The sequence below is a fragment of the Rhipicephalus microplus genome, unplaced genomic scaffold (assembly GCF_043290135.1).
Source record: "Rhipicephalus microplus isolate Deutch F79 unplaced genomic scaffold, USDA_Rmic scaffold_15, whole genome shotgun sequence".
NCBI classification, from domain to species: Eukaryota; Metazoa; Arthropoda; class Arachnida; order Ixodida; family Ixodidae; genus Rhipicephalus; species Rhipicephalus microplus.
In genome coordinates this window covers 30978464-30995508 of record NW_027464588.1, presented here as the reverse complement: position 1 = coordinate 30995508, position 17045 = coordinate 30978464, and the positions used below count along the sequence as shown (strand labels likewise).

The following is a 17045-nucleotide window of genomic DNA, read 5'->3' as shown; positions in this document are numbered from 1 at the left end:
TCCATCGCCAGATCTCACGACCGCATTTCTTGCCAGAGGCGCTGACGATGTGCACGAGACAGCTGGCTATGGATCACATCACTCCCGCTGCGTATATTCGAAACACTCGAAACAAAAGAGCAGGGCCTAAGAAAGAGAACTTCGGGCTTTTTGCCCACGTGGTACGATGGTCAGTACGGCTAGCTAATTCATCGGCGGCGGCCGAGACGCCCATTAAAAATAAAATATAGGTCACTTTTCCTGATTCGTGCACGACAAGATAAAAAAGAAGTGAGGGAAACAGCGCAACACCTCAACGCCACGTTCCACCTAGTTGTGCCACGTGCGACAGGAGGCTGCACTGAGCGTTAGGCCTAATGAGTCACTCGGCAACAACCGGCATCCACCCAGCACCCAGCCTAGGCGTAGAAGAGGCAGCCGCGAGGAGACATTCACTCTGTGAGGTGGCCTTATTGCTCGCAGCACACAGCAGCTTACCGAGCAATCGGCGTCCACCGCCCCGGGTGGTGTCATGACGCCCCGGTGTCGAGCCGCAATACAACTCAGCAATGACGCCTGGCTTTCTGGGCCCAAGGAGATATAAGAAGCTATTTGCAAAAATCGGACCACCCACGAGGCTTCCGTACTCACTTGCTTCGGGCCTGGCCTACAAACCACGTGCTCTGAGACTTGCTCACCCCAGGATGCAGACGCATGGCTCTCGTCCCAATTCAACAACGGTTTTTAAAACTAACACCAACAAGAAAAGAACAACACTTGCGAGCAAGAAAATAAAAACTAAACCTGCCGACAAATTCAAACACATTACAAATACCGATCTTCTCGCTCTCAACAAAGTACACCACCGACGCTAGCAAAGAAGTCCCCCTAGGCCTACTCTATCCCGGCTCTAACAGAAGCTTGTACCGAACCGCAAAACTGTCGTCCGATACTCCAAGAGCTCCACGTTGGGCAGCCAGTGTCGGGTCTCGAATTGGCACACTCTTGGAGTGAAAGGAACACATAGACACGATTGGTACAAACCAAACGATACACATTTATTCAACTAATTTAGAAGGACGTTATCGTCCGCCGAATGATACGTCAATTGTTATCAGCAGGCTAAGTCATCATTACACAAAATTACTAAACACTCAAAACACGACAAAGATACAATAACACACCAAGGTGGCGTCGCCAACGCTTGACTTACCACGTGCCCCCCCCCCCCCCCCCCGGCACGCAGGCCCGCGGTGCCACGCACGAGGACCCACGCTAAAGACAACCGTTCGCGGCAGCCGCCACGCGCAGAAGAGACTCGCTCAACTCTCGCTCAACTCTCGCCTGCGATGTTTCGTGATTGGGGTCTGCCGAATTTTTGATGACGACGAAAAGCAATCTTCGTATTGCAGGAGCAGGGCCTTGAGCTGTTCTTGCTTATCGTTCGGAAGTCTGGGATTGACGTCGAAAGCTATGGGAGGGGCTTGGTTCCTCTGAGCAGGTTCCGCAGAATCGGCGAGGGCGAAAGCACTGGTGGCTTCGACAATTTCTTCGATGTATGTGACCGTTGTTCCTTTCTTCACATGTTTGTACTCACTGCTGAAATTCGTGAGCATAACCGTTGCTTTGCCTCCGCGCAGCTCTGCAATTCCTCTTGCGACGCAAATATTTCGGGTGACCAACAGATGCTGACTGCCTTCAACGACGCCTTCCAAGTCAGGTGATTTAGGAGCACCGACTGAAATAATGACGCTTGAGCGTGGCGGAATGGTGACTTGTTCTTCCAGCACATTCAAGGCATGGTGTCCTGACGGCGTGCGCGGCGGTAGTGCTTCTTCTGTGGATAACGTTATCGACTTTGTTTTTAGGTTGATGACAGCACCATGGAGGCATAAGAAGTCCATGCCAAGGATTACATCTCTCGAGCAACGCTGTAGGACTACGAAGTCTGTAGAATAAATAAAGCCGTTAATGGTGACTCTCGCTGTGCAGATTCCTGCTGGCGTTATGAGATGAACTCCGGCTGTGCGGATTTCAGGGCCTTTCCAAGCTGTCCTAACTTTCTTTAACTTCGCGGCGAACGACCCACTGATGACAGAATAGTCGGCTCCAGTATCGACGAGTGTGGTCACACTGTGGCCGTCGATGAGAACGTCGAGGTCGCTAGTTCGCCGTCTCGCATTACAGTTAGGGCGTGGCGTCGGATCACGGCTGCGTCGGCTTGTTCCGCTGCTTCCACGTTGCGTCGTCAGGCCACCTTTGGTAAGTGAGCTTTCGCCGTCAGTGCTTTGCCTGTTTTGCGTTGTGTTCGGAAAGCTCCGTCGCGGCCTGCCTTCCACCAGGGGTCTCCGCCAGCGCTACCACTCTACCAGCAGTGGTATTCAACGTGAACACGACGCCTTCTATCTTCCGGCGGTTATCACCCCCAAATTACGGCTTCTGTGCGAGACAAAACGACCACCAAATTTAAATACCTTTTTAAGTCAGTACAAGCTTTGTAATACTTTCGAGCAATGGGAGGCACAGCTCGCCAGCTCTGACCCAGAGGTGCAGCTTGCACTTCTGCGTCACGTCAGACAGACGGCGGCAGCCAGTGGAGCCCTGGACTTGGGGCCCCACCCATCAAGCTCATGACCCCCTTTCCCAAACCCTTGCAAATAAAGTTTTTCCCTCCTTCCTTCCTTGTGCGAGACAGGTTCCTTACACAGCACAAACAACTTTACAGGGAGTGTCAGCCCCCACACACCCTTTATTCGCTAGAATAAAAATACATAACAGCTATAATACGGTGGAGCACATGCTTCATCCCACGATGTGCACACTTGTGTACTTCTAGCGCACGCTTCAATATTTTCGCAAAACGTCATACTTGAAAGATAAGGTAAAGCTTGCGTAGAGGATTGAGCGTAAAACAAACTCGCAATACGCTCAGCAAGGCGCTACTTTTTCTCCAACTTTGTGAGTGCCCTGCGGTTAATCTTACACAGAGCTGCTTAAATATATGTTAAAATGTGAACTGACATTTAACCCTTTGATGCCCACTGTTGCTCTGGGGCAACAACCCCAAAAATAATTTTTTCCGCAAAAGCATGTTGTTGTGTGATACTGCTAGCGTCATCTGTGGGAAAAGAGAAAGTCTACCAAGCGTCCGAAGCTTCAAAGAAATACACACAGATGGCAGCATCGCCTTTTTCTAGTACTTGGCTCGAGCGTTTGAGAGGTGGCAATGCAAGCTTCGCACACGTGAGTAAATTTATCCTACTACAGCGGAACGGGACGCTACCGCGAGCTATGTTATACTCGAAATCGCGCATAAGGCGGCGTAGAACACTTATGAACAGGTTGAATGGTGTGGCCGCATTTTACGCGTTAGAAATCTTCCCTCCAAAAACGCTGTTGCTCACGAGCAACGTCGGGCATTTGCGGAGGTGCAAGCCGTTATAGGGTTGAACGCTTGTTGCATTTCTCTGCTTGACTGAACGCAAAACCAGGCAATAACATAATCTTATTTTTACGAAATACGATAAGTGATAGTTATTGGATAATATTCTTTTGTCGTTCATGTATAGATGGCGATGTCAAAAAAAAGAAATGGCTGACAGATGAAAAAATACAGGAGCTAATCTTCCTTCCGGATGGTGGATTATCCGATGTTGATTTTGACAGCGACCCAGATGATCCCGAATATGAGCCTAGAGATGATAAAAAATTGATTGATTCCTGTCCGCTCGAAGTTGTGATAAATCTTCGCGATCAACATCCGCGAGAAGACGACGACGGAGGAATGCCAAGCAACTCTGTTGAAGCTGTTCCGGGAACATCCCGCCACTCGGCCGCGCAGCGCAGAAAGATGAAAGAAAGCGTTCGCAGAAAAGGGACAACAAAACACGTTATGCTTAATGACAAAGCCTCACAGCTTGGAAGAGTGAGCTGCCCCCACCGCCCGACAATGTGCTAAGTCCATACCAATACTTTTTTGCCTTTTTCGATGAAGAGATAGTAGACACACTGTGCTATCAATCAAATCTGTATTTCCCCCAGAAGAATGGCACCTGTGCAAACATCACCAACGAGGAGATGAGGAAATATCTCTCCATATTAGTGATTTCGGGGACAGTCAGGGTGCCTCATTTCCGGATGTTCTGGCAGTGTGGAAGGAGGTTTAAGCCTATAGCGGACCTCCTGTCTAGAAATGGATTCGAGGCCATACATCAATGCCTACATATGAACGACAACTGTCAGGCAAAGCCACGAGACGCTGAGGGCCACGACCGCCTTTTCAAGGTGCGCCCACTTGTGAAACAGCTAAAGAAGAACATGAAGGCAGTGGCCCCAGAAGAACGGCAGAGTGTGGACGAGCAAATTATTCCCTTCAAGGGGCGCTCACCACTAAAGCAGTACAGGAAACCGAAGCTCCACAACTGGGGCTATAAGGTGTTCACAAGGGCAGGTGTCTCCGGAATTATGCACGATTTCATCATGTATGAAGGTAAAGGTACTGCTCATGACAATGGATTCGGCATCTCTGGTGATATAGTCATCGATCTGGTGAAAGGTCTTCCGGAAAACAGGAACCACAAGTTATTTTCTGATAACTGGTTCAGCATTCTGCGCCTGGTAGACGAGTTCAAGCGCGAAGGAATCCTGAGTGTTGGTACCTTTAGAGTCGACAGGACGGAGAAGTGTCCGCTTGCACCTGACGCTACTCTCAAGGCGCAAGGAAAAGGCTCGGTGGATTTTCGCGTGGACGAGGACTCTAACAATGAAGTCATCAAATGGTTTGACAGCAACTCCGTACACCTCGTGTCAAGCTACGCTGGTGTCCAACCAACCGACCTTTGCAAGCGGTGGAACAGCCAAGAAAAGCGCAGCATTGATGTTCCACGCCCTTTCGCCGTAAAGGAGTACAGTGCCTTCATGGGAGGTGTTGATCTCACCGACATGCTTATTGAGCTGTACCGCACAGACCACAAATCGAAAAGATGGTACATGCGCAATTTTTACTGGATGATGGATGTTTCTATTGTCAATAGGTGGCTCCTGTATAAACGCCACTGTGCCCAGCTGTCTATCAAAAGAAGGTTGTTTCTGCTAGCTTTTCGAATGCAGATTGCCCAAACCATTACACATCTAAGTCAAATCCTTTGAAAAGAAGGTCAGGTATGGCTGCTGAAGCTGGAATCGTGCCCGCCAAACACTTGATCCATTCTCCGGTGACACCGAGGCCCACAGTGGATTTAAGGTACGATGGCGTGAACCACTGGCCACAGTACGGCGAAAAAAAGAACCGATGCAAGTTCTGCAAGTTCGGCTACACGTTTCTGTACTGCGCTAAGGGCAACATGCACTTGTGCCTCCTTCCAAGCCGCAACTGCTTCAAGGCATTCCACGTGAAGTAGTGCCTCAAGTGACCAATGTTGCTCAGGAGCAAGACCTCATTGCTCACCTATAAAAAAAACAATTTTTTTCTGACACCGTAATTGGCATATTGTGACCTTTTTTATGCATGCCAGAGTTTTCTTCATGTTGTGCATTTAAACTAAATTTTGGGCGTCAAAGAATTAAATCAATAATCCGAACAATTTCTTCGCGAACTGCTCTGGCAGCTTGAGCACTTCTATCTATCTATCTATCTATCTATCTATCTATCTATCTATCTATCTATCTATCTATCTATCCATCTATCTATCTCTCTATCTATATATCTATGTATCAATCTAACGACCCACTACTTTTTGCTCTACTAGCGGTTTAGATAGTGGTATCAACACACGCGTACGATTACGAACTCGTACATCACACTGGGAAGAAACACCAGAACGCCGACGCACTAAGCCGCCTGCCGCTAGACACCACAATAGATGAACCACCCCCGCCGGGTGATATACTCATGTTCGAGGCGCTGCCGAACCATCCGCTAACAGCTGACACGATAGCAGCATCAACGCAGGAATGCACTGTCTTGAAGGAAGTCCACGCAGTTATACAAGAAGGCAACGTGCAGACGCTAAAGGGTGAACACTTCAACGCTTACCGCAAGCGAGCTGCGAAGTTGAGCACTCAACGCGGTTGCGTCACCTTGGGATCAAGAGTCGTAATTCCAGCGGCACTTCGCGAACAGGCCATGTCGCTTGTCCACGCAGGTCATCGAGGCATTGTTGCCATAAAAAAGTGCGCCAGAAGTTATATATGGTGGCCTGGTATCGACCATGATATAGAATTAACAGTTCACGATTGCCAGCCTTGCCAAGGCAACCACAGAAGCCCGCCAAGAGCCCCTATTCCTGAATGGAAAAAACCAGACGCGCCTTGGCACACCCTGTACATTGATTTTGCTGGACCTATCGAAGGGTGTTCGTTCCTGGTGGTTGTAGACGCATACACCAAGTGGCTGGAGGTAAAACAAATGGCTACAATGACATCGGCAGCAGTTATCGACACTCTGCGGTCATTGTTTGCAACGTTTGGCCTACCGCGCAAGGTGGTCTCAGACAACGGCACTTTGTCTGTGTCCACGGAGATTCTCAATTCTTACAGCGACAACGGCGTCTTGTCTGTTACATCAGCTCCTTACCACCCGGCTATGAACGGACAAGCCGAGCGCCACGTGGCTGAGCTAAAGCGCGCCCTTACTAAGGACCAGACTGGGACAATGCAACGCCGCATCGCGCGCTTTCTCTTCAGACAGCACAACACTGTTCAAAGCACTGCTGATCAAACGCCAGCGAAATTGTTGTTCGGACGAGAAATGAGAACTCAGCTGACAGCAATTGTCCCGGAGCCCTCAGCGAAAGCACTGTCGGAGGAAGAAAAGCTCCCGCATAGCAGGAGAATTGAAAGTGGACAGCGCATATACGCCCGCCAGTTCCACAGAAAGTCCGGCTGGGTTGAAGCGACGGCACTCAAACGCATAGGGTTGCGGTCATGGCTCGTCGACATTGGTGGAAAGGCCACACGCCGCCACCTTAATCAGCTACGCAATTTGCCAAAGGAACCTCCCATTCAAGCAGCCACCTCGACGGAAGCTTCGTTCCATTTAGCCTGGCATCTCGCACCAGATGAATCGGTGCCGCCGACCGCCGACCCTGAACACAAAAGAAACGACACCCAGCGAGCGGAGGCTTCTTTTCCTAGTGCGTCCAGAGCGTTCACGCACCTACGGCGGCCGCCAGATCGCTTCCAAGCGACAATCTAAGAAGGGAGGAGATGTTGTGTTCCAAGCACCCCTGTGTCACGAGCGAGCCTCCGAACCCGCGAAGGACCGGATGCTGAAACTGCTTCCAGATGTTGACTCCTCCCCTTCCCCCGCTCGGCGCAAACGAGCCACCATTCACTTCCCCCGGCAGTTCGCCCGCCGCCTCCATCCGAATAGGAATAATCTTGTTTTTAACCGTTCGAGGCTGTCTGAGCTTTTTGGACAACCGTGACCAACGCGTGCGTCTATGGGCCGACGACAACACCAGACATAACACTTTCTTTATAACAAGTTTGGTATTACGGCACGTGAATGGATGTCCAAGGTATGATACTAGTGCAAACATAATAAGCATGAGATGCGTGTCATGGGAGAACATTACTACATGCTACGCTCATGATGCACTCTTGCCGTATTGTTAGCTGCACATGTACTCGGTATTACGCGGTGCGAACGAAAGACGTAGGTAAATGACACATTCAAACATCGTCATCACGATATGCGTGTCATGTAACAGCATGGCTACATGCCACACTGATGATGCGCTCGTGGTCGTTTCGCTAGCTTCAGAAAAGCCAAATTTGGTATTACGTGACGCCAATGAATGACGAAGGTATGTGATTGATATGTGGGGTTTAACGTCCCAAAACCACTCTATGATTATGAGAGACGCCGTAGTGGAGGGCTCCGGAAATTTAGACCACCTGGGGTTCTTTAACGTGCACCCAAATCTGAGCACACGGGCCTACAATATTTCCGCCTCCATCGGAAATGCAGCCGCCGCGACGAAGGTATGTGACTGGTGCAAACATGATAATGATGAGATGCGTGTCATGGGAGAAAAAATGACTTCATGCCACTGTCAAGGCGCCAATACATTTCGACCAGACGCGGTGCGCGTGCTCACCGGCGTTCATTTCGTCGCGTCACGCCGGCGTTGCCATGCCATACTCCAGTCCTGCTATATACTCGTAGGCACGCGCCGCGCTGCATTGCTTCGACTCATGCGCGTTTCAGCACGTCTGCTGTTCCTCCGTCATGAAAAGAGGGAGACGCAATGTAGTCTGGGTAACGCATCAGCATAGAGTAATGTTACTCCATGGCATCGGCGCAAAATGCAGCTGTCGCATTTCGCGCCGGTTGCCATCGGGCCCCGCCAACGGACGCTGGTTCCGCCTATCGTCAGACTATATAGTGCTCGTGTTTTGCTGACGAAGCGTCGCTGTGCCCAGCGTGCGCGCGTGTTAACGTTACATTGGAGTGTTTCGGGCCCTTCATGATGCGCTCGCGGCCGATTTGCTAGCACAACATATACCAAATTTGGTGTTACGTGACGTCAATGGCTGACAAAATATATGACTGGTGCAAACATAATAATCCTGACACGCGCGTCATGTCAGAACATGACAACACACCGCGCTCATAGCGTGTTCGCGCCCGTTTCGCAAGCTCCACACATACTAAATTTGGTATCACGTGACGTTGATAGCTGACGAATGTAAATGACATATCCAAACATGAAAATCATGTCACGAAAGTCGTGTACGGCATCATTTACCTTCACCTAGTAACGTCGTGCTGATTTTGAAAAGACATTTCAACCTTTCTCATGCGTGCTTCGCATATCATCTATTCCCACTGTACTTGGGATCTGCCAATATTTATTTTCAGGTCGAATAGGCCGGTTGACTTTTTTTCGTAAGCTTTCATGCATATATGTTTGCTTACTTGGTGATGAAAAACTTGAATTATAGTATATCACAATTACGTCACATAATAACTTGGTCATCTTTTGCAAGAATTGAAATGTGTCTAAATAATTTCTGAGGTCTTAAATATGTGAATTGAGCGTAAATCATGATTTCGTGCAACATTTTTTTTCGTACAAACAGTTCCGTCATGAAAGCGAAAGTACAAAATAAACACATCTTTTGGCATAGCCTCTAAACTTTATACTATGATACTTGTGCCATGCGAACTAGCATCTTGTTAGATGGAAATTATATACCAACATCTGCGATGCTGATCGCCATCCTGAAAAGAAATAATTTTGCATAAGATTACCACTGGTTTACAGGTAATGCTCGTATTCATTCCCGCAAAAAATTGCTAGTATTTGAAGATCAGTTGGACACATTAAGCATAACCTAAATAAGCAGTTCAGACACCAAAACTTCTTGTTGCTATGCTTAAGTTCTCAGACTTTTTGATACTTTTATCAGCACACTTTTTGAGGTTGCTGTAAAGTTGTTGCTTTCTAAAAACTAAAGGCTATTGTGTAAAAATCGAAAGTTATAAGTCACAATGGCCAAGGTGTGTAACACGAGGAAAACGAGCAGTATTGGAACGCACAGTTTCATGTGTTTCCCAAGTGTAAATACTACCGCAGGGAAACCACGCAAGATTGTCTGGCATCATTGCAGGTTACCTAATTATCATCTGTAATAAATGAATGTGCAAACTCTGACAGCTGAGTTTGTGCTCCTTCACAGGCAACCACACCGATAATGGGTCTTTTCATAGTCCTTGCTGCACGTCTAGCGCAGATCACCGAAAAAAAAATTGCCCGCAGCTTCCCTCGGGGGAACACTGAGGAGGATGCGGAGCATATAATTGGTTAACGGGGTGTTAAAGTGCGACTTACTTGGGTCGATGGCTAAATTGGTTAACGTGGTTGTGAAATGGGGTTTTAAATTGCGACTTACTTGGGTCGATGGCTAAATTGGTTAACGTGGTTGTAGGAGGGGGTGTTAAATGAGTGAACACGTACACACGTATGCGAAAGGGCGGCGCTGGTCGAAGGGACGTCGATCATTGTGTTTGTGGATTCGTTGAAATTCATTTCACGCGACCTTGGACGTCGACGCGCCGTACAAACCAACCGACGAGCGGCAACTGAGCGAGCGAGCGCCGACCTTGAGTATATATACAGCGCGACGGCGCATGCACTGTCAGCTGTCGAATGTTCGAGAAGAGGGAGAAGCGCAACGGCGCATGCGCGCGCGTCAGCTGCCGATGTTCTCGAAGCGCGACGGCGCATGCGAACGCGTCAGCTGCCGATGTTCTCGAAGCGTGACGGCGCATGCGCTACATTATACAGCTAGCGAATGTTCGTGAAGAGGAGAAGCGCACGCGGTGTGTAGAGGAGGAAGGGTGCACAGATGGTGGAGGAGTGAAGCGCGCGCGGTGTGTAGAGGAGGAAGGGATGCACAGATGGTGGAAGTAGGAAGAGGAAGCTTGCGGACGGCGCCGCACTACAAGCCTCGAGTATTAGATGCTCCGCATCTAAAACTGGTGTTTCTTGGACTCCGAAATTGTCCGTCGCATGCCGGTAGGCAAGTTAAGAGGCCTGCATTTTCGCCTGTTTTGACACGATAGCGTTAGAAAGCTCGTGTCGGAGAAAACCCGCCGCAGGCATCAGCGCCGTTGGTTGTGAGCGAAAAATCGTCTGTGCGCCTGTGACTGAAATTCAAGTTGTGGAGATAGCCGCGGGAGGCCGCTACTTGTCCACGTGTCTGCGCACGCGATCACACTGACAAAGCCGCGCATTCGAAGAAAAAAGTGCCCAAGGTTATGACCTGCGGTAGTTTCTTTGCCATACTACTACTATGTGGTTATGTAAATGAAAAGGGAGAGAAAAGTGCGACCCGTAACTGTCTATCATTACGATGACACCTCAACAGGTCGGCTCGGGGAGGGGGTAAGGGAGAAAAACAGATAAGTAAGAAAAAAAAGATGAGAAAAAAAGACTCGCACTCGATTCGCCCCTCGTACGCGGGCAAAAAAAAACACAAACAAAACACGCAGCTTACCGAGAAGACCGCTGAGAAAGCCGGGGGAACAGTGATGCGCACAGTCTTAAACTGCCACCCGTGCCTGCTTAGCTTCCAGTGCTTTCGTCGGGACGAGACAAAAGACAATTCAATTGCAGCATGTGACAAATATTTATAATTTCGCTGGCACTGGACGGATTCCTAATATTTTTGCAGCGTTGAAATTGGGAGGCAATAAGTTATTCTATATAATTCATTACATGGTTACTAGCAAAAGTGTTTCTGGGCTCTTTTAACGCAATTCATTCGACAGGTGTTACGGCGAATACGAGTCCACTCAGCAATAATAGCGTGCACTGGTCCAATCTGCTGCGTGTGTGTTTGTGTGCGTGCGTGTGTATGTAAAAAACACGGGAATAAGTATGCACTTAGTGATTGAATGATGCCCCGCCGTGGTGGTGTAGTGGCCAAGGTACTCGGCTGCTGATTCGCAGGTTGCGGGATCCCATCCCGGCTGCAATGGCTGCATTTGCTATGGAGGCGGAAATGTTGTAGGCTCGTATGCTCAGATTTAGTTGCACGTTAAAGCTCTACAGGTGGTCGAAATTTGCGGAGCCCTGCTCTGATAATCGTATGGTGGTTTTGGGACGTCAAACCCCACGTATCAATAAATCAGTGGTTGAAAGGTGCACTGGCGACCAGATTTTGCTACCACGTTCAACTCCTAAAGGCGAAGCTTGAAGGTACCCAACTTTTAGGGAAACGTTTACATGTTTTTGACACCAGAGGTCGCTTGGCCCACACTCCTTGCGTTTTCGCCAGCAAAAATTATGGCGCGTGCTTCCACGAGGCAAACGCGCGTGAGAAAGTGTTCCACCCTCAAAAAGCTCATTGTCCAATGTTCGGTGCCACGTATATAAATGCCGACGCAGCTGGTCATAGATCAGATTATTGAAGAATTACGTGCTCTTCGGCAATCTAAGCGCACAGCCGGTATCGCTCACAGTTTCACTACCCGTTTCTCGGCCCCAAGCTTAGCCAAACCAACAGTTTATTGCTAAAGATGTTAACTGGTGTTTTCGTGAAGTTTACGATCCCATGACGATATTTATGTCGCAGTGTGCGTGCTTATTTGTCAGAAGCCCAAAATCTGCGTGTCACTCTGAGAAGTTTTGTTGAGGCTCAATATAACGAGATATTTTATGGTTTGCCAAAACACTTTTTTGTGGTGATGTGTATTCAATATTTTTTTTGTTTCTTCACTCTTTCAGTGTGAGGGAGGCAAATTTGGACAGGTGTGTTGGCCAAACTGCATATGTCGCATCATGGACGCCTTTGACCCACCCATATATATGTGCTTTGAGCAAGGCAAATCACTCCCAATGGGCTTCCAATGAGTGTGATACTAGTTGCTTTCCTGTATTGAATAAAGGTGCCTATTAAATGCGAAGCATTTTTAGTGAACTTCGGCGCCTTTGAGCGTATCTATCTATCTATCTATCTATCTATCTATCTATCTATCTATCTATCTATCTATCTATCTATCTATCTATCTAAATATCTGTATATCTCTCTATCTATATATCTATCTATCTATCTATCCACCTACAACTTTTAGCTGTCCTGGCCGTTTTGATAATGGCATCGATACCAAAGTTGGTTGGGCGTAACATGACTGAATGAAAAACATTTGACTAGTCATAACATGAAAATTATGACATGTGTGTCATGAATGTCATGATTTACATTTCATTGTACTGCAGCTCTTGCGATGGCTTTGTTCACAAGGCATATTAGATAACTGGTATGGTGTGACATGAATGCATGGCGACACAAGCGACAGACCCAAACATGAAAATCGTGACATGCGTGTCATGTAACAACATGACTAAATGCCACGCTCATGATGCGCTCGCGGCCGTTCCCTAGCGTCACCTATACCAAATTCGGTATTGCGCTACGTGAATGGATAATGAAGGTATGTGACTGGTGCAAACATGATAATCATGAGATGCATGTCATGTGATACCAAGACTTTGTGCCACGCTCATGATGTGCTGGCGGCAGTTTTGCTAGCTTCACTTATACCAAATTTTGTGTTACGGGACGGGAATAGATGACGAAGGTATGATACTGGTGCAAACATGATAAACGTGGGATGCCTGTTATGTAACAACATGACTACACGCTACGCTCATGATGCCCTCACGGCCATTTTGCTAGCTTCACCTATACCAAATTTGGTACTGGGCTACGTGAATGGATAACAAAGGTATGTGACTGGTGCACACATGATAATCATGAGATGCATGGCATGTAATACCATGAATTATTGCCACACTCATGATGCGCTGGTGGCAGTTTTGCTAGCTTCAGTTATACCAAACTTTCTGTTACGGGACGGGATTGAACAGCGAAGGTATAATACTGGTGCAAACGTGATAAACATGAGATGCGTGTCATGTAAAAACATGACTACATGCTACGCTCATGATGCCCTTGCGGCCATTTCGCTAGCTTCACATATGCCAAATTTGGTATTATGTGAAGTCAATGGATGACGAAGGTATGTGACTGGTGCAAACATGATAGTCATGTGATGCGTGTCTTCTGCGAACATGACTACATGCCACAGCCAAGGGGCCACCACATTTAGACGTGACACGGTACGCGTGCTCGCCGGCGTTCATTTCGTCGCGTCACACCGGCGTTGCCAAGCCAGGTGTATGTCCTGCCACATATAATTGCTGGCGTGCGCCTCGCTGCGTTGCTTTGATGCACGCGCGTATCAGCGCTTCCGGTGACCCTCCGTCATAAAAAGAGAGAGACGCAGTGTTGTCTGGGTAACGCATCGGGACGAAATGCAGCATGTCGCATTTAGTGCCGGTAGCCGTGGGGCTGCGCCGACGGGCGCATGTCGCGCTGGTTGCACCTGTCGTTTTGCTATCGTAGTGTCGCTGTGCCCAGCGCGCGCGCGCGTGAACACTATATGGGAGTATATTGGGCCCTTCATGATGCTTTCGCGGCCGTTTTACTAACTTTACCTATACCAAATTTAGTGTTACGTGACGTCAATGAGTAACGAAATATTTGAGTGTTGCAAATATGATAATCCTGACAGGCGTCACATGTGAGAACATAACAACATACCATGCTCATAGCGTGCTTGTGGCCGTTTTGCTAGCTCTACATAAGTTGCATCTGGCATCCCGTGACATGAATAAATGACGAAGGTAAACGACGCACCCAGACATAATAAACATGACACTGAAGACATGTACGGCATCATTTACCTTTCCCGCGCTTCTAGCAGACTTCTAGGTGCGCTGCGCTGAACCCATCACGACGCGGAACATCACCGCCAGATGCACTTGACGCCGCATCTATGACAGTGGTGGCGAGTACTACTCCTGAAGCCCCGTGGAATGAACTACAGACATTGACTTCGTAAACAAGCGATGGCACGATGAGCAGGACAGCTCCAATTCATTGGAGGAAAATGTAGAGGATATGAATGAAGCGCCCTTCAGGGCTGTGTTCTACAAGAAAAAAAAGGTACTGGCGTTCCTGTCGTCTTCCGACCTACCGTGGAAGACGGAAGCTTATGAAAGGTTATCCCTAACATTGCGGCATCAGTGGTTGTAACGTCGGCCCAAGAGAAAGCTCTCAACTATCGCGTCAACAAGGATGGAAGCTTGGTGGTTAGAGTGTCAATCCTACCCGCTGCAAACCGTTTGCACACTGTGATCAAACTGACTGGCGTAGCTGTAGAATCGCGAGTTCCATACTTATACGCGGCGAATATTGAAAAAATACAAGTTGTCCCTCTCAGCTACTCCAACGAAGAACTAAAAGGCTATCTGTGGGATCAAGGAGTCCTTTCAGCGAGGAGGCTCACCACATTCACACCTTAAAAGGGAGAAAAAGTCAAAGATGTACATCGTCGATCTGTAATTTTGGAATATAGCAAGGATTCACCGCTACCTAAAAGAGTCACGTTTGGCTTCTGTAGCTACCCGATTGCCGAGAACATTGGGGCAGCTACATAGTGTTACAAGTGTCAAGTACATGGTTACATATCAAGACACTGCACAGGCCTGGTTTGCTGCAAAGTGTGTGCTGGGCCTCACACGCCCAAGGAACGCACGTCAAGAGCACAAGCTAAGTGAGCAAACTGCAGTGGCCCACGCCCTGCCTCATAAGGAGGATGCATAAGAAAGGCTGCTACACTAACTAGCACGCACGTTAGAGCAAGCACAAAGGAAACCACCAAGGTGAAACGAACCACCACCTAACCCTGGTGTGGTATTCACGAGTATGAAAGACGTCTCCAAGAACAACCAGCACAAAGCGAAAAGACATACGCTAACATGTACGCAGACGTTACTAAAAAGAAACGCTGGAAATCAATGGGCTTGTCTTCTTCATCAAAATCATCGCAATGTGCCTCACAAGACCCGCGAAGCCAGCACTAACGTCCGGAGTCTCAGTTGCCGCAACCCGACATGGAGATCTGCTAGAGACAGCAACACGAAAACACCGATCAAGATGTCACAAACATACTGATTCCTTGTTGTTTGCAGCCCTCAATCCCTTGTCCGCGCAAATCCCTCGTCAAGAAGTCTTCCAGAGGTAGAAGCAATCCTTGCAATGGAGCCCCTGGTGTCGACGTCCTACGCACCACTGGGGCGCATCTCTTTACAGTAGCAATCATGGCTTTCTCATGGACATCGCCACCAGAACTGACCCTACATAAAATACTTAGCAAATGCACCATATTCCAGTGAAACGCTCGCGGGCTTCGCTCAAAGTTTTCGGATTTCGACAGTTGGTGCAACCGTACCAATTCTCTTTCATTGTCATCTTCGAATCACCACTTGGACCGCATTTCACAATGAACGGGTAGTATTTTCATATTTCAAAATAACTTCGCCATACCAGTAAATTACTCATAGGTATTTGCAAAGATATTCCGGCCTCCAAGATTGACATCCAACCTCATAACGACAATGAATATGCGTGCGCCATCACAGCAATCGGTGAACAAGCATACACACTCATTGAAGTATACCTAGAACCAGGCAAGCCTTTGGATGCTTCAAGACTTAAAAATTTGATTTCAAGAAGACTTCTCCACACATAATTTGTGGAGTTTTCAATACCCACAATGAAATTTGCGGCCGCTCGCACGCTTGTGCGAGAGGACCCAAGCTCGCAAAACTACCCTCAAAATATTCCATTGAACCCCTGAATGACGGCAGCATCACATATCTACAAGGCTTTTTGACTACCAGTAGCATCGACGTCACTTTCGCAACAAGTTCCGTTGTCCGCAACTTTCACTTGTGTGCCTTCTTAAAAACACGGGGGAGTGCTAACTATCCAATCATGATATCAGCTGTTGGTGCAAAGATGTCATCGAAAAAATTAGTTAGAAGATCTACTGATTGGGATGCATTCAAAGATGCTGCAAGCAAAAGAATTACTTCTGCCACCAAGGACGAAGACACTACGATGTCTTCTTGTCTAAAAGCACGCACACGTATTTCAGCTAAGAATGACAGATTTCCGTCAAACGGTGAGGAGATTGAGAAACTGTGTGTTATTCGCAGGCGGGCTGAAAGGAAAGTATTGCGCACAAAGTGTCTTGAAGACCTTCGAGCCTGCCGACAGACACGACGCCATATCCGGCGTTACCTGGATAAACGTAGCTGGCAAAGATGGCGCGACTTTTGCTCCACACTGGACGTTCATCAACCGGTAACCAAAATATGGCGCGTCTTTAAAGGCATGCGAACGCCACTCCAACAGCTTCACCCTTTCACTGCACTTTCCCTTCACGAACAGAAATCCCTCAAAGAGCTGTCAGAACAATACTGCACACTGTTAGCATCAACTTCAATATTCCGGAGCTCTTCCGTAAGCAACAAGTCTGACTTCTCATGAGAGACAGTAGCAGCATTAGATTTGCCATTCACAGTTGAAGAACTGAACACCGCAATGAGCGAATCAAACAAGCACGCATAGTAAGCGCAGAGTGATAAACTCTACGGTCCTTAGAGTTACTTATGTATGCCCTTTTAAGTGTAAAGACAAAC

General features: G+C 48.0%; 1 long non-coding RNA gene across 1 annotated transcript in view; it reads left to right on the top strand.

The window, feature by feature from the left end:
* LOC142784676 (uncharacterized) overlaps positions 1 to 12325 on the top strand; it is a 136939-nt gene extending 124614 nt beyond the window's left edge. The window contains exon 4 of the long non-coding RNA XR_012888723.1: positions 12219 to 12325. This is a non-coding gene — a long non-coding RNA (uncharacterized LOC142784676). The remainder of the gene's footprint in view (positions 1 to 12218) is intronic.
* Positions 12326 to 17045: the final 4720 nt, after the last annotated feature.